At 35.3% G+C, this 19828-nt stretch overlaps 1 non-coding gene across 1 annotated transcript; it reads right to left on the bottom strand.

The window, feature by feature from the left end:
* Positions 1 to 18981: 18981 nt before the first annotated feature.
* Trnan-guu (transfer RNA asparagine (anticodon GUU)) lies at positions 18982 to 19055 on the bottom strand. The gene has a single exon. It is a non-coding gene; the product is annotated as a tRNA-Asn (tRNA).
* Positions 19056 to 19828: the final 773 nt, after the last annotated feature.

Below are 19828 nucleotides of genomic sequence, written 5' to 3' on the forward strand. Positions count from 1 at the left end.
TTTTACTCGGCATTCTTTTGCGTCATAAAACCAGGCTTTCAAGTAAAACGTGATTAAAACCATTAAACCCGGCCGGTAATCCTTTCCGTTATAAAAACGTCACACCGTTTTAACTTAACTTATCAAAACGCGTTCTTAATTTCAAAACAAAATCGCGAGAAAAACACTTTTTCTACCGGTCGAAAATTAAGCAGAAACGAAATTATAAGACGGCCAGTATCTCGCCGGGAAATTTCTAATGAACAAACTTTTGAATTAGCGGAGGTCACTACGATACTGACGTCAGGATTACATTTTAAAGTTAAGTGAAAAATGTTTTTAATATTAATGCTGACTTTTGCACTAGGCATTGGGTACTTATCATAATTCAAGTACGTTGACTGAATAAGCCATCATGCATTTGCCAGAATCTGCTCAATAATGCTCATGACCTGATAACAGAACGTACAAACTCAAGTCAAGTTTCGTGATCGGTTTCAGAGCACAGATAGGATAAAATGTCTTAACTTTTTTCATTTGTCAATATGTCTAGAACTCGGTATTCGATGCTTTATACACACAAATTTCTTTCCTGTAACATTTCCAATTACAAATCCGAGATCCAACAAAGAGGGCATCAGCAAAATCACTCTTCCAAGCAACAAAAATCAAACTCGCATACATAACCGGGCGAATGTAATTAACTTGCACGCCACTCAGCCTTCAACGGGGCCGAATCAACGCGTGACAAGAACAAATTGTCGCCAGCAACAACGACACATCGCGGCTTCTTATTCATAATGCAGGAAACAAAGTTTCCTTGGAACCATGCCGGCAATAAAAATCTCGACATCGACTACACGGCACAACACTATCTAATCTCTCATTTGAGTTTCAACCTTACCACTTTCTGTTAGGGTTGAATTTGAATTGAAACTATGACGTTTTTGAAGGTACTCGCGAAAACTTGTGCGAAGATTTCCGAAGAATGGCGAACGCTGCCGAGCAAGGCTTAACTCGAATTTCATTTGTCTTCAACGGGTGTTGCTCGCGTTTTGTTTTGTTTTACGTCGTAAGAGAAACGTTGTCGCTAAATACGATTTGATTTGTGCTCGGAGCTTTTATGTCTTTACGTCTGAATATTGTTGATGTCATTTTTGTGAAATTCGATACGGGGAGGTTTTGCTTGTACAAATTACGTGTCCTTTGTGATAAAAAGAATGTCCTTTTTCTGAAATGAAGTTTCTTTTTGTTTCAGGTACTTTTTCAATGCAATTCATTACAGTAAAGCTGTCTTGAGTATTTCGTAAGACGTAATGAAGTAATTTTTCTGCATTTATTAAGCAATCTTATCCTAGAAATACCTACAAACATTAAGACTCTACAAGAATTCCAGCTGCTCATAATTTCATTTCCTTCATGCCGATAGTTATCTTTCTGCCTTCAAAAGCTTAAAAAGTCAGCGTTTTATTAAACCTACAACACAGTTTATATCGTAATAAACCATTTAACCTCCATACATCACCGTCATAACTGAAAAAAAAATGGCCGCAACTCGAGACGAAACCGTAAACGCGCGCGTCATCACGCCGAAGGTAAAACTTTTATTTATGCGAAAACTTGTTTCATTTTTCTTTCCTAGAGAATAAAGCCGGTGCCGCTCAAGAACATAAATAACGGAACATTAAAGATGTATGAAGAGAACCCACTTCAGGAATTATTTAGTTGGACCCGAAGTCTAACCCTTCAAGGATGGACTTGTGACTCAGTTTGGCATGCGGTTTGGGTTCGGAAACGAAATAGCGATACTGCGTTCATGAACTGGGTAAAACCTATCCAAACAGAAATCTTCTTCTTCTTTTGTTTATGGCCAGGTCTAGGGTAACAGTCCACAGAGCAACGTCCCCATTAAATTTCAGCCTTCACCCACTTTTATTAACATTCTGGTCACAAAATTGCCAGAAAATTCTGGCATTGGCAATGCGCAAACTGTGCGCATATCATAAAAAAAAAAACAAAAGAAAAAAAAAATATTTTTACTGTTTTTTGATAAGTATATTGGCGTTTTATTAAGTCTGAATTTCATAGGAAATCATAGTGGAAATCAGATTATTTTTTGGAGATTATCGCTACATTTTATAAAAAAAATCCATCTCATTAAAAGAATCATAAAAATCCTAATACGTTATTAACAGCAAAGAAATCAAAATTTTTAATCCTACAAATTCCTACCAAAAAGCGTCCCACCATCTTATTCGAATTTTAAAAAAAGGTCCTGAGCGAGATTTGAAAATGGAACTATTTCAATTAAAGAACGAAACGTTCCATTTTCGAACTTTGTTTTAAATTGCAGTCCGTTTCTAGAAGGCGAGTTGCAAAGTCATTCGACAGTTTGCAATCGATTAGTGATGCGTGTAGTCGATTGTGTTAATTAATCTAACAATTACAGAATACCTGCATAAGGTTTAATAATTTCAAAGTGAGCCAAATGTGAAGTGAAACCCTTTATGTTAGTGTATAATAATCTTACCAAATGTGATCTTCAAGATTGACTTTTCTTCCGTGCAAAGACAAGACACATAATGAGCAAGTCACCTACCTACGTTTATAGGTTAGTAAAACATAAAATTGTGTACATAATAGTAGTATTGTGCCCATTTTTCTAGCGGCCGACAACTTTCAACAAAGTTATGTTTTATGTTCAAACTTATTTCATATTTCTTATTCAAAGTTCCGAGCAAAAACCGGCAAATGTTTAGTTTATTTGCGTTTTTATGATACACTGCTTCGCAGAACTGTCTTCATTAAGGTTTGAAGGAGTAAATGATGTAACTTTTTTATTATTTCAACAGTAGCGGTTGCCTAAATGATCCTTGGGTTTTCGACCAAACATATTGTGGCTGTGAAAGTATTAGATGTTCTGCTTGATTGTAGACCCAAAAGATGAAAAATGAGATCTAATGAGATGGTTTTTACAATTGACCGCTCATCAGACATTTTTACTACATAATATCAAGATTCATCAGCGTTTAGCTATAACTAATTAATACTAATCTCAGGAACTATAAACTACATAAATTTGAATTAAAATTAGCTCTAGAAGTTAACCCTACGGTGGTCGCGCTCTAAAATATTACGTAAATGGTCGCGTGGATTACATGCGTAAGCCATTTCATGGAGTAAAAAAAGAATACATCTCTTTATAAAAACATGTTTCTTTATTTTTCATATTTATTGTTATGTATTAGTTAATGAAATAATCAAACAAAGAAACGAGAAGTTCTTCTCAGTTTTTATAAATTAACCAAAACATAAAAATCATCATTTTTCATCAAGAAAATGTCAACTTTGGCAGTTCAGAAATTATTCAGTAGTAATTGCACTTATTTATTAATTATATTTTGAAAAAGAGATACAGGCCATCATGGAATGATAAGGACAAATAAATTTGTTGCACGAATTACAAGTATTTCCAGAACTTTTATTTCGCTTTCTTCCGCAGTCAAAGTAGCGACCTAAAAACCTCCGCTGTGATGGTTCTGAGTTAGATGGCTAATCACTGGTCTGAGAAACTTGTTCTCTTGTGGAAGAATGTGCACTTCTTCATCAGAAACCGAAGAGTCGCTAGAAGATACGCTTTCATTGTCAATTACTTCTAGCCATTCCGCATATTTGTGCTTTTTGTCTATTGTTCATGATTTTTATCTCAAATACAATGATTTTATTGAAAACACAAATGTAAAAACATACCTATGCCGTAATTATTTATTATAAAGCATTTTATACACTAATAATGCAAAAACAAACACATTAAGTAAAAAAGGTTACTTAAAAAAATACTTACGTAATTGGTCGCGCGGATTACACGGGTAGACCATTGGCATTTACGGGGCTCCTGCGACACATCCACAAGCGACCTGGCGCTCACACGTCATTAAGTGTGATCTTCGACTATGCAACTTAAAGTACACGAAGTATCAAAACGATCGCGTTGACCGATTTCAAAATATTCGACAATTTGCACGAGTGGATTACGGGTGTAATCCACGCGACCACTGTAGGGTTAATATAAAAGGTATTTAAACTGTTTTAGCTTAATACTACAAAGTACAAACAGGCAAAAATATATTTTTATAATGAACGTATTTTAGTCCATTAGCCTTAAAATATTAAGCTAGGTATTCTTACTTTTCCTGGCAGTTTACAAAGTCTTTTTCTAAAAATAGATTACTGTTTATTATTAATACCTTCGTTAAATTAATAAAAGGCTTTCTATGGTACCTACTGAACTCAAAGGAACCTTTGACATTCAACACAATGCCCGTTTTCAGCAGCCTGAAAAACGTGAAAACCTTTACCTAAGGCTGTTACTTTACTTTGTTACACACGTAGTATTAAAAACTGGTCCCCCTGACACACGGCGGGTTCATAAAATAGCTTTGAAACTTCAAAAAGGCTTGGCGCAGACGAATCGAAGTAGGTAGTACATTTTAATCAGCGCGTAGTCGAATGCTTCTTAGATATTTTTGTCGGAAGCGTCTGGGACAACTAGAAAGCGTTTGGGACTTTTGGAACGCACCTGGGACAATTTAATGGTGCTTAGGACACTTGTAAGGTTCCTAGGACAGCAGAAACACGCTTGAGATCCTTCATAAACAAGCGACAGCATAGGCACCCTGACATTAATAAGCAAATACAGTGTGAGTCACGTTAAAGTGTACATATGAAAATAGATTAAAATAGACCTATTTTTATCGACAAAAAAGAGGTCAAAATTTTTTTGAGATTTTTTTTTAATTTTTTATAGAATTTTTTTTCTTCCAATTACTTATTGTAAAAAAAACGTAATAACTTTTAAACTAAGCGGTATATCCTGATAAAATAAAAACAGTAATAATGCTAAATAACAGACGATACTGAAATAAAACATAAAATACCCAGAAAATGCCAACAAATAATAAAAAATGATACTTTTTGAAAAAAATCTGCTTAAAAATTCGTATTTTTTTGGTTATTTGATAAATTTCTCAAAAAAATGCCCCTATAACAGGTGGTTTTTATTACTTTGTATTATTTTCTATCGTATTATCTTTGCAAAACCAAAAATCGCATGTCTCTATCCCTATCACAACATTTGCTATGATCGTTTGAACAAAGGCCTGCCACAACATTATTCTCCGCTACGGGTAGAGACAATTTTAATTTTAACTAAAATGCTTATTTTACTTCGAAATCTTTTGTTTTTATTTGAAATCTAACTTGTCTTTATCAAAATTACAAATCTAGAGCCATTTTCAGTTTCGTTGTTAACGAAGCGTTAAATGGCGCGCCCGGACAGGCTTAGTTCAAACGATCATTGCAAACGTTGTGATAGGGATAGAGACATGCAATTTTTGGTTTTACGAAGGTAATACGATAGAGAATAATACAAAGTAATAAAAACCCCCAGTTATAGGAGCATTTTTTGGAGAAATTTATCAAATAACCAAAAAAACACGAATTTTTAAGCAGATTTTTTTCAAAAATTATATTTTTTTATTATTTGTTGGCCTTTTTTGTGTATTTTATGTATTTTTTTAGTATCGCCTGTTATTTAGCATTATTACTGTTTTTATTTTATCAGGATATACCGCTTAGTTTAAAAGTTATTACGTTTTCTTTACAATAAGTAATTGGAAGAAAAAAAATTCTATAAAAAATTTAAAAAAAATCTCAAAAATTTTTTGACCTCTTTTTTGTCGATAAAAATAGGTCTAGTTTCATCTATTTTCATATGTACACTTTAACGTGACTCACACTGTATAAATGATACCGATTAAGTACATACAACCATATAAGATGTCACAGTGTTTATGCTTGATATGCCCACAGCCCATATCCTTAAAATTGCTATTAATAAAATGTACACTGAAAGCTTGATGCTTCTACGTACAGCTACGTTTACTGCAGCGCTGACTTGTATAATATGATCTCGTTGTTGACAAATATTAGTCTGGAACTTGGAAGAGCCGTAGAAGTTACGTATTATGTTTATAGAATTGTAAGTATTTTATCCGTTATGATAGTTGCAATCGACCTATACGTAAGCTTCCTTCAAAGAGCTCCAAAGAATTCACGTTTTTGGAAGAGGCAGGAAGTTTGATCCTAGCAATAAGGGGACTGGCCAGTGGAAGAGGAATATTACGAGTATTACATTATTAATTTTCTGGATAGTTTCAGCAGAATAGAGTCATTATAATAAGTGTTATTAATGATAGACAATCGCATGATAAACTTATTAACTCACGCTGATTTCCCATCGTCTGCGTCAGGCCTAAGCTTAGTTAATGCCGACCAAAGTTTAATAGGGACCTATTTGTCCTGGGCTGAGCTCGTCGTGTCATGCCTGGAGGCTTAAGAATATAATATACAAAGCCTTTTATATGTGCCCCAGTAATGGGGACATGGATAATTTTGTTGGCAAGTCAAATAATTTGGGCGGTTAATTGATGTGACAGTTATTGTAAGTTACATGTGAGATAAACGCGAGGAAGCAGTGAAGTTGTGATGATAAGTTTTCTAAGTAAGGGTATTCTTGGTTTTTTGGAAGAGTTCGCTCAGAATAATGGTTATAGGGTGACGCAATTCAATCAAATTACGTTTTAACTTGATCCCTACCCTGATTTTCTCACAAATATTTTTACAACGGGGAAGTCTTTGGTCCGCACTTCACCTAATGGAAAGTGATGATCAGGCTGAAGGTGGAAGCAAGTTTCGCTGGGAATCCTCAACCTCGAAGGAACTGCGGCTTATTTAACCTTCAAATAATAATTACAAAAACACAAAATACGAACCAATATCGAAAGCCACATACAAAATACTAAACATTTTGGAGATTTGCAGATCTCTATTTTTTAATGACTTATATTTTATTGGTAACTATACGTTACACGCGACTTTAAGTAACATAGAGCTTTTGGCTTTTTCCATATGAATGGAAAAAGCCAAAAGCTCTATGTCATAGCGTGAAAAAAACTTAATCACTACACACCTACATCTTTTACAACAGCTCAGTGACCGGTCTCTATAACCAAGTTAACTCTAAGAGCAGTCTCACTATTTCAGCCTTAATTTCCGAGCAGAGTCAGGCGCGAAGCGAGCATCTAATTTGGCTCTTGTTTGTTCATTAAGTTAAACAAGATTTTGTTACACCCTTTGAGAGCCTTCCTTTTAAAAATGCTCTTAATAATTCATATTAAAGAGCATTTTAAAAGGAAATATTTAGCGGGTAAAATGTCCAGGAGCTATATTTCGCGTCGGATTTTTCAAGATTGCTAAATAAAAATTACAGTTCGGAAGTTGGTTAATCTTTTTGCTAATAAACGTAATTTGTTTGGCGGCTGTGATTGTGAAAGGGATTGGTTATTTTACTACTTTAAATGGAAATTTATAAAGCAAGTCATCCTTAAGGTATTAATAACAGTCAATTTTTTTGTAGATATTGATATAAATTGTACAAACCGGGGCTATAATTACTATAAGTACTACTTTTTGATGGTTTCCACGGAAATAACTTCAGGTCTAACTCTAGCGATAAGCGTTTTTTGTATGGAATTTGACATATTTTTAACGTTAGTTAAAGTTGAAGTAAGATGGTGCAACCCAGCCTAATACATAGATTGACTCTGAAAAAATCATCTTAGCTACTTTTATAAGTAGAAATTGTAAAGTGTAGCCGTTTTAAAAAAGTCTTCAAGTAAGCGGCTCATAATTTCCAAGACTAGGGTTTTTTCAAACAAATTGGAGAGAGTACAAAAGACAATCATTAAAATATTCCACAATGACCAAAACATGGTTAAAAGCACAAAGTGAAACCAGTGGCGGTCTGCAAACAAATTTCTGGAGCCTCACAAACTCCTTACAAAGTCGAACAACTATCGGGCATAACTTAAAAGGGTCAAGGGTGAACTGGGCTGTATACGGAACCACGGAATAAATACGGAACAGAGTCATCAATACAGGTTCATTTGAGGAGAATTAATTATACAATAGCTCATCAAGCTAAACATAGTGGCATCTTACTTAACTTCTTTTCACATGCAAAAACTAATATCTTACTCAGATGAAAGAGACTGGATTCCCCATAACACAGGGAATCCTAGTGTGGGAATCAGTGCCTTACTTTACTTCTCACATGTAAACTTTTGAAATATTTTTTTTTATTATTATTATTTGTGACTGTGCATTGTAATACCTACCTACCGCGTGTATTAGAAAAGCCGTTCAATTTTGACATTTTAACTTTTGTGATACTAAACTGAAATTTAAATACCAATGTATATATAGCATGCCCTCGCGCTATCAGTCATCTCAGTATAATTAATTATAGCAACACAAATAATAATAATTGTGTAATATGAAAAAATACTAACTACATTATTGTTGGGCAAAAATAATATAACCTACTTGTACACATTAAAATTATTAACTAAAGCTGCGTGACTTTTCACGCTCATAATAAAACATTTATCAGCCTTTAACTGAAACGAACGAGAATAAATTATTGACGTTACATCACTGCGGATCCCTAAAATATCGGTTTTGTCGCATAAACTCAGAAAGTATTGGATGCGGAAATATTTAATTACATCATTCGAGGCAAAGGCATCAAGAATGAATGGCCCATTTCGCGTGGCCCTAGTTATAAATCTGGAGAGCAAAGTTCTTCTTTAGTTATTATAGAGTTTGAAACCCTATTGCAAAGAACGTAATGGTTGTTCTCGAAAATATTTCAATAGGTTGTACATTAAAATTCTGTATTGATAACCAATTACTGGGTACTGGTTAGGTTATATTTTGAGACACGTTTTTTTTCCTTTCATTATCACTATCGCGATGTGTTCATGTGTCCATTAGAAGCATAAAGAAGCAAAACCTATCTACCTCATCATCATCATTTCAGCCTTAGGACGTCCACTCTGCTGAACATAGGCCTCCTCCAATGATTCCCACAATGGCCGGTTGGTGGCGGACTGTACTCGTATCTACCTATCACTTTTTAATATCTATGCTTGATGATAATTAAAAGACAACTGTTTTATTCATTCATTAAGCTCAATAAAACCATCATAGTGTTATTAAGTCAGCCCGCATAAACTTTCCTAACATAACTGCAATATGGCTGACTAAATCCAATATTTTAATCTCACAAAAGCCATTCAGCTATAAAAAAAATTACGTACAGTGCTCCATAATTATTTCGCACACACATGTTGCCCGATATCAAGCGATTTTTCGCGATACTCCAAAGAGACCTCTATCCTATTTAGTGGCAATAGGGTTGATTTTTATTTAGTGAGTTGGTTAACCAAAAATTGGTCTCAGTGAATGGACAATGCATCGGCGCCGAGGATTGTTCGAATATTAAAAATCATTCGAGCATTATCGAATTGCTCTTTGCCATTAATTTGTGGCGGGTTGCCAGTGTGAGCGTTAGAATGTTAATATTTGGTTAATGAATTTTAAAATAACTAAGTCATGATTGTTTTTCTTTTCAGGTCACCACATCAGTGCAACATGTTTTCCGGTAAGTCATCATCGAGTAAAAATATGTATTTTTCATAGCATATTATACATTTCAGTCCTATTTGTATCATATTCGTATACTTAGTTTCTTTAGCAATCGTGTGAAAACAGGATGTGATATAATAATATATAAGGGCAGAGATAAAACTTTACAAGTGAGTATCTTATATTTTGGATATGTCCCTATTTAATGTTATAATATTTAGATTTAGATCTTGTATTACTTGGATGAATGGTTTCTATTGAAGCGCCCCATATACTACTCATCAAGGTATCTGTCGATCCGGCTGTTAAGTACACGAGTGATATTGAGCAATAATTATACTCATACATACTCGTACATGCAAACAAAAAAACGCTTTCTCCGCTGTAACTGAGGCCCCAACCTTACCCGCTGTGAAGTTTCGTATAGAGTGGCTCCGCTCTGAATGATAATGGGTTTTAAAAGGACTGTCGGTTTGGATTTTGGAGCCGAGTGTAGGTACTCGTTGTGCGTTCGTTTTGCCTTTTCGGATTTGGGGTAACGTGGGTAAGTATCTACGCAGGTGGCGGTCATTCGTTCATTCGTTTCAACCAAATGACGTCCACTGTTGGACAAAGGCCTCCCCCAAGGAATTCCATAACGACCGGTCTACGCTGCCCGTATCCAGGTTCTTCCCGCGACCTTCACCAGATCGTCGGTCCACCTAGTGGGACTAGGCCTGCCCATGCTACGTCTTCCGGCCCGTGGTCGCCACTCGAGAATTTTTCTGCCCCAACGGCCATCATCTCTATGAGCTAGGTGGCAGTGACCTAGTAAATAATGTAGCGTCTTTTGTTTGTAGTAAGTAAATGGCTTCACCGATCCGCCGGCTATGCCACAAAGCGAACCTATAAGGAAAACTGTTCTAGGAAAAGCCGAAAATTCCGCTCGTATAGGCGTTCAGTCATTTATTGATATTCTAACAATTTATTTGTAGGACATTTGATAATGATTCCCATGAATTTTTAATAACGAAAAGTATACCAGAATTTTAGCTTTTTATTTTGACTGTGACTCTTTCTTATAGATCTGTTATACATAATTTCTTTAAAAGAAAGACACTTGTGTTTGATGATGTGCATACTTACTGCATGAACTTAAATAGCATACTTACTGATTATAAGTTATACTACAGAATTTTAATAAGGTAATTAGATATGGAACCAAACATAACTACCGCGGCTCGCCCTTGACCAGCTTTGATTATTAAAACACATCTGCCGTTGTTTGTTTGTACAAGTACTTAATTTTAAAAGCGGGTTTTGTATGGCGCCTTTCTGGGAGAATGTAGAATTCGCAGGGATTTTAGTAATTGATATAGCATAATAACAGAATACTAAGAACCAAGAGGATTATCTTGTACAACACCTCTGGTAAAAACAATTAAGTAACGTAGGATATTACGTGTTGTGTATATTACTTATAGTCTAAATTAGGGGCTACGAGTCTTCGAAGTATGTAATTATTTAGCCTAGGCGCAGACCACCGACTTTGAGTTGGCCGATCATCATCATCATTTCAGCCACAGGGCGTCCACTGCTGAACATAGGCCTCCCCCAATGACTTCCACATCGCACGGTTGGTAGCGGCCTGCATCCAGCGCCTTCCTGCTACCTTTATCAGGTCGTTGGTCCACCTTGTGGGTGGACGTCCCACGCTGCGTTTTCCGGTACGTGGTCTCCATTCCAGAACCTTGCTGCCCCATCGGCCGTCAGTTCTGCGTACTATGTGCCCTGCCCACTGCCACTTCAGCTTGCTAATCCGTCGGGCTATGTCAGCGACTTTAGTTCGTTTACGGCCGTAATTGGCCGATAGTTGGGCCCAATTCTAATTTGTATGCTCTCCATACTGATCAACAGCCCGACCTAACTATCAGCCAACTAATAGTCGGTGGTCTGCGCCTAGGCTCTACTTAAAATGGCAAACGTTATAATCTTCTATAGCAATTTCATAACCCTGGCATCCCTAACCAAGGTTACAAATAAGCAATATACAGTGTGAGTCACGTTAAAGTGTACATATGAAAATAGATGAAACTAGACCTATTTTTATCGACAAAAAAGAGGTCAAAAAATTTTTGAGATTTTTTTTAAATTTTTTATAGAAGTTTTTTTCTTCCAATTACTTATTGTAAAGAAAACGTAATAACTTTTAAACTAAGCGGTATATCCTGATAAAATAAAAACAGTAATAATGCTAAATAACAGGCGAAACGATCATAGCAAATGTTGTAATAGGGATAGACACATGCGATTTTTGGTTTTACAAAGATAATACGATAGAGAATAATACAAAGTAATAAAAACCACCTGTTATAGGGGAATTTTTTGGAGAAATTTATCAAATAACCAAAAAAACACGAATTTTAAAGCAGATTTTTTTCAAAAAGTATCATTTTTTATTATTTGTTGGCCTTTTTTGTGTATTTCATGTATTTTTTTAGTATTGCCTGTTATTTAGCATTGTTACTGTTTTTATTTTATCACGATATACCGCTTAGTTTAAAAGTTATTACGTTTTCTTTACAATAAGTCATTGGAAGAAAAAAAATTCTATAAAAAATTTAAAAAAAACCTCAAAAATTTTTTGACCACTTTTTTGTCGATAAAAATAGGTCTTGTTTCATCTATTTTCATATGTACACTTTAACGTGACTCACACTGTATACCGCCTATAAACAGCTTACGCTCCCAGCGAATCGCTATATCACCTTTAAACACGAAACGAGTTACACCGCGTAATGGCAGGGAAAAGTTTCCATGGAAAAAAGGGGAAAATTGGCAAGATATTCTGATTTCCTACACGTAACGTAATAGTTGAGAGGGGATAGTTTTTCCCTATTCTTCTGAAGGCTAACTGAGCGTTTTGAGGTTAAAATGGTTTTCTTATACGACTACATTTGCGAGCTTTCGATTCTCACGATACTCGTAGGTACTTAGTGTAAACTATTTTTGAAACGATGTTTATCCTTGAAAATAGACTAGACCTTCAAAATATAGGACTAGAAGATTTAATAAACCTTACATTAAGTACCTACATAGCGTTTTATAGTCTGGTGCCAATCAAAGGCTGCGATGGTATTAAGGCACTAATTTAATTAAGGAAGCGTTTAATTGTTAAAATTAATTCAAGTACCTATTCATCGTAAATAGATACAAGACATGGGTATAGTCGACACTACATTGAACTAAATATAATTTTTGCTTCAAAATCGGTCTTATACATCTACATAACTTGGCTCACTGTTGTCCTTACATAAATATAGGTACAACTTATAAATAATTTCAAATATTTTAAAGTGTCTCACTCTACTTTAACTATATTTTAAAGCGCGCTTAATTGAATTTAACTTAACAGTCAAGATTTACGTCTCTACTAGACTCTATCGCTGTTCACATCGGCAGATGTGGGTCATAAATTCTTTAAAAACACACATTAATAAAGGATCGCACATAAAAGGGCAGCCCGCTGTTACGCGTCCTTTAAATAACCTACAGTTTTACAGCAGCTTTTAAAGGATACGATATAAATCGGTTCGGAGTCGTGGATTAAATTTATAAAATCGTACTGTACAACTGTTAAAAAAATTATAGGAGTCTACGACAGGACTGACTAAAACATACTTTTAAAAGTACCTACATCATTATATTATGTTCATTGTTCATTTATGTTCTTTTTCTAGTAACAAGTACAAGTTTTGCTAGGTTTGGAGCTAGATGGAGCGGAGTAAAATGTCTAAGGATATTGTTATTATTATAAGAATCGTTTTCATGTCTTGTTTTGTAAATAAATACTTATAACATCAATAAAACAGTCCTATATCAGACTGCATACTGCATAGGTCAAAGCAAATAGGTAAAAGATTCGAATCCATTTATGAATATAGCGTTAAAACAACAAAATGTATAAAGCTTTTGTTAAATTTTCGCCTTTACAAGTTTGCAAATGATTGGATTTCGCATTGATTGGTACAGATTGCATGTGGGTCAACTTGATTATTGCGTCGTGCTGTGTAAACTGACTTTTTGTTATGAATTTATAATTGGTTGTGACGAGATTGGCTTTATTTTATTTTTTACATAAAATTCCACAGTACCTAGCAGATCTCTCAGATTTTGAAAAAATCCGGTCTCATACTCATAAGTACACGAAGAGTGTCGTATTATTGAAACTCTTTAAACCTTAGATTAAATAAGAACAGTCAAAAACACTTTTATTTTATGTAGGTTGTTTTGTCTAGCTAAGCTAGAATTTGTGAGGACTGCTTATGCACTTAAAAATAGCTTACACTATAATTGGGCTATTTTGTCGCCTCAAATTAAAATTAGTTTCAATCAATTTGTCATTATTTAAATTATGTTAGTCGCCACTACTGCTAGTGGTACTGTACAACTAAATCCTAACGCCAAGAATGAAACAGGTGGTACAAAGGGGGTCTTTGTTAGCAAGTTATAGCGGTAAAAACCTGGACACGGCGCCATCTGCCGGTGACAATGGGAAGATTTATCGTCTGCTTCCTATGGAGAGTTGTAAGGAGCAAACGGGAAGCGGTGATGGATCAAATTCACTGATTCGTTCAAAAAATGGTTGAGGAGACACTTAACCTTTAACCGACGACGTGCGGTCTCACAGACCGCTCCAGTTTTTTAAATTTCTGGATTGCAATGTTCTACTTACTCCCATGTCCCGAGCGTCTCAGTACCTTCGAGTTTAGTTGCCCAAACGCCATTACAGGTAATGGTTACATCGATGAGAGCAGTTTTAATAAGATATTTCGATTTAAAGTTCAACAGCGGTCTGTGGGACCGCACGTCGCAGACTACGTGACATTTTTGTACCATACTAAAACTTGCGTTTTTGTTTTAGACGACTCATTTTTCGTAAAAATTATGGATCCTGGGCCACCACAACCTAGGAAATGACATTTCCTAATGATATTATTGATATTTGGACATAATATTATGTAAAATATGGTAGTCTGTAAAAAATACCCCGAAACGGGTGGTAAAGCAAACAGTGACATGTATTCTAGGTTCTGACATGCCAAATCTGCCTGATGTCATTGTACCAGCTGCAAAAAAGACGTACATTTTAGTCCACCTAAATTGAAAACGAAATTATCTTACAGGAGTTACCTATGTATACCGGAAATGCTTGGAATGCGGTAAAAAAAATGTCTTGATTGTGCCTAATGTTTACCCTACGTCAAATTTTTTTTTGTGCATATAATGTACGTGTCATATATTTTTATTTTATTCATTATGTTCACTATATTTAGGAAGGAGTATAGTTTTTCTTGCTTTGATTAAAATTTACAAGTTATATAGGTATTATTGAGCTCTAGTGTTATTTCAATGAAATTAAGCGTCAAAAACGTTTTAGCCATATTTAAATAAATAATTTACATTGATTCCTCACAAATTATACGTATGTTTATTTGTAATACTATAATGCTCTCAAAAAATATAAAATCAATATACTTTTATACAAAAAATGATTACTTTTTGAGTAAACAGTATAGCGGTCCCACAGACCGCACGTCGCAGACGGCGTGACAAAAAAATCACGTCGTCGGTTAAAGGTTAATTTGGAATTTTACTAATCATAACCATCATCATCAGATACTTTGGTATCCAATGTAAGAGCAAACTTATTTAATTAAGGTCCTTTGTCCCCTAGATGGGGCAGAGCGTCCACAACAGTCCTCCATTGCGTTCGGTCTTGAGCTTCGCGCTTGATCTCGCTCCAGGTCTTGCCGATTTTCTTCGCCTCGTCTGCTACAGTGCGCCGCCAAGTTTGCTTGGGGCGACCACGTTGATTTTTTCCTTGGGGGTTCCAATCCAGAGCCTGCTTAGGGATGTGATAGGGATCCCTTCGGAGAGTGTGGCAAATCTAATGCAATGTAAGAGCATGACCCTCTCTAATATACCAAAGGGTAACACAGGATTTGGTCTACACTCGTCAAACTGGCCAGCTCGTTGAGGAAGGCCCTTTACCTTACCAACCTTTTAATCTTTCGAATCAAATAAAAATGTTTGGTGTGTTGTCGTTCTTCAAAGCTTTTAAAGTATGTCTTCTAGCTAGGCTCTACTCTTTTTTATATCTCTACACCCAAGGTGCATAAAAATCGGTCTAGCGGCTTTTAATTTAAAACGGAGCAGTAGACAGATTACTTACGCATTTATAAAATTATTAGTACATAAATAAGGACGTTATACATAAATAGTTCATATTTAAGACGAAATCGCTGATCTTTCGTGCCTTGAACTGAACTCATACAAACGTCTTGCAGATTAAAATCGCAGCCATACACCGATGAAGTCTTGTATTGTAGATATACGAGTCTCTTGCGGACTTAATAACTAAAGTGGGATCTTTTTAAAAGAATACAATTTTGATTAATAAATAAGTGAAATGAATTTGTTTAGGCGGTGAAATATTGTGTGAAGACATCAAAATAAATAATGTAACTAATTACACTGGTCAACAAAAAAAATAAAATTGTTTGTTTCCTGTGATTTTTTTTCTGTTTCTATCTCAAATTGACGCATATTTTTTAAATATGGCAACAGTTTTTCTCTAACAGCTTTTGTTTTTAAGTTATAGCTCTCTACTCTCATTTAATATTTTTACTTAGATTTTTGATTTAATTGGACAAAAAAATATATTTTGTTGGTGTTTTCGATATTGCTTCGTTATGAAGATGTTGTGTGCTTAATCCAGATGGCTCCTGCTATGTTTGTGGTAAATATAATATTTGAAAAACATCGAAAACCTCTATCGGACTTGATGAAAACTGCGTAACATCGACACTTTCATATAAATATTTGAAATTAAGTAATCAAGACCACAAATGGGTCATTTGTGTTCTGAGAATAGGTAACATCTTTTAGGCCAACAAGGGGGCTACACAAAATTCCTGTTCCATGTGTCTCTGGAATAGTCGTAACAAACAATAGCATTGGTTATAAAAAATTTGACCAGTGCGGCTTCCCGCACACACAACTTTTAGCTCTTCAGCTAAAGTTGATACAAACAATTTTATAAACGTGCCTTTAGTTAGCCAAGTCCGTATCACCGTACTTCCACCACTTTATATTAAGCTCGGCATCTTGAAACAGTTTGTGAAGGCGCTTTACAAAAGTGACGAATGATTTAATTTTCTTTCACGCAGTTTTTCAGGATTTGGCGCAGAAAACTTAAAAGCTGGTAATTTTTGATGGGACTCACATTAGGCAACTGGTGAACGATCGTAATTTTAAGAAATCAATGAGTGAAGTCCAGTCCTAAGCTTAAAATTATTTTTTTTGGTTATAAGTAATTTCCTAGCCAAAAAGAGATTGTTGAGAGCATGCTATCCAACTTGCAAGAGCTAGGGTGCAACATGGGCATAAAAATACACTTCATGTACTCGCATTATCACCGATTTCCACAAAATGTGGGTGATTTTAGTGAGGAGCAGGATAAAAGTTTTCATTGGAATTTTCTGACAATGGGAGAAGGTTATCAGGGGCGTGGTGCTCATATATGAATGGCAGACCATTGCTGGAGTTTGCAACGAGATCTACTCAAACTTGCCTATTCAAGGAAATCATATAAAAGATCATTTGCTAGTGTTCAATAGAAATTTTATTAGCACAATGTATAATTTTTCGTATTTTTTTGTCAAATTAATAAAACTCTATATTTTAAAAAATAAAGCTGTTGGCGATCTCCCAGTATTTTTTTCATAATCAGGGCCATAGAAATACCCAATAACAGAAAAAAATTAAAGGAAAAAAAACATGTGTTGACCAGTGTTATTGAAATACAATAAAACCATCCTCGTATTCATTTAGTACAGATTTAGCCCTGGTAGGAGTAGAATAAGAAGAAGAATATTCTTTCTAGACAAATAAAAATTACTGTCTATTTTTTCATCTCTAGCAATATATATTGTAGTATAGATAGCAATCTATAATGTAATAACATTCCCACAGTATAAAAGAAATATTTTATTTGATGTGTCTTCCGCGCGGGCTTATTAAATTTTATTTGACTTTGATCGATACAAGAATAATATTAGAAAACACATGAGTTAAAGAAGATAGTGTTTTAGTAAAATGATGTTTTAAAAAGGTGAGTCTCAGGTATTGGTGATTTTGGTGCAGCTAAAGCTCGACGAGCGAATTAAAATCGCTGACATAGCCCGACGGATTAGCAAGCTGAAGTGGCAATGGGCAGGGCAAATAGTACGCAGAACTGGCGGCCGATAGGGCACCAAGGTTCTGAAGAAGGAAACGCAACGTGTGACGTCCACCCACAAGATGAACCGACGACATCGTAAAATAGGAAGGCGCTGAACGCAGGCTGCTTTGTTGGTACCGGGCAACACGGAAAGCATTGGGGGAGGCCTATGTTCAGCAGTGGACGTCCTATTCCTGAGATAATGATGATGGACATTGGACACACATCTTAATCAGAGTCGCGTCGAGAACCAACGGATTAGTTCTGTTGGTCATTCAGTCTCCACCGCACGGCTAAACCGCGGGCAAAAGCTCCTATATTTTTAAAGTTCCCGTTTCAGTCACGTACCAAGCCCTTGCCCGAGGTGGGCGGTAACTCGCACGAGTTACTATAATTCCCGCCCGCCCTGGGACGAAAGCTTTAATGAACTATTGAAAATGTTTGCAAGCTCGCCCAGTTATAGAATGTAAGCTCGCTGCTTAGTACGTGAGGAATATTGTGTGTAATGGAAATTTTGTAGTTTTTTTACCTATTTACTACTGCTAGGTTAGGTAGAGTTGTGAGTTACTTCTGCCACTTTTTCTTTGCACCAGCTGATGTTGTCCCGAAGTGGTGGTATAGAGCAAGTTATATTTGAGACGTGTATTACGGCTCTGAAAAGGGCCAACAACTAGGTACAGTCGGCGGCAAATAGTCGTGACAACCAAAGTGGTCAAAAAGTCGACAACACACGTGTTGCGAACTTTTTGGCTATTTAGGGTATCCCGAACTATTTGGTGCTGACTGAACATGTTAATAAATATTTTATTTTCACATTCAAAATCAAAATATCCAATATGAAGAGGAGTAATTTAAAATTAGAGTGTAAAAAACGAAATAATATCATGTAGAGTTTCATATTTTACACATTGTGAGAGAAAAGGTTTCACAGACTACTGAATTATTCTATTTTCACAAAAACTAGCTAGTTATTGATACTTTAAAGTTATAAAGCATTACTGTAATCATAACTTTACATACAATTTTTTGAATATTAACCCCCTTACTAATAAAAAGTTACACAGTTGTTGAACACTGTTTTGAAATGACATTTCCATACTAAAAGTCACTTTAAAATACTTTTCAACGAGTGTGGAAGTTTTATTACTAAGGGGATAAAAAAATAAATTTAAAAAAGCAACAAAAAACATCGCCCCCGGGTGGGCTCGAACCACCAACCTTTCGGTTAACAGCCGAACGCGCTAGCCGATTGCGCCACGGAGGCGTTGGGTGGGGAGGCGAAAATAACCGCCACTCTCTATTTGTGCTCCGGCGTCAGATGACGTCATAACCCTCCAGTGCCGGAGCGTGGTATTTTTTGTTTGATTTATTCCAGTATGCTAATTAATTTAATTAGTTAAACCGGCACGACACTGTTAGCTGATATTCAAAGCAAAACTTTTCTGAAAAATATTTTCAGCTTTTTGTGTAGGTAGGTACAGTTAAAACTTTAATAATTTAGGTCACCAAGTTGTGTTGTAAGTTATACCTATGTTATGACCGCCTTAAAAATATATAATGTCAACTTGAAATTGTGAACTCTGTCAGTTATAATATAACGCGTTAGATTGTAAACTAACAGTGGGTTAGGTTAGGTTAGATTGTAATTTAACTACGTCAGATTATAATCTGACAGAATTCACAATTTTACGGTGACATAAATTATACAAAGTGGACTTGTGATATTGCTCTCTAACACAGATTTTTTATATCTTATTTAATTTATTTCGAATGCTCGTCAATATTCTCAGAATCTGTCAACATTTATTACAAGATAACGAATGTGTGCAATAAATATTTTAAATTGTTTTCTTTAGAATCGATTAGTTAGACGTATGACTCACGAACAACTAACTCACTCCGTTGATTTATCGGCAATTCCAGCCGATGTTTATTCGTCATTAAATTACTATAGAATTGCAGATTTGCTGTTTTGAGCAATATAATATCAAATTGAAATTTTATGATGTAGAAGTTATGGTTCAATTTTAAATGTAG

This window comes from Ostrinia nubilalis, chromosome 3 (genome assembly GCF_963855985.1).
Source record: "Ostrinia nubilalis chromosome 3, ilOstNubi1.1, whole genome shotgun sequence".
Classification (NCBI taxonomy): Eukaryota; Metazoa; Arthropoda; class Insecta; order Lepidoptera; family Crambidae; genus Ostrinia; species Ostrinia nubilalis.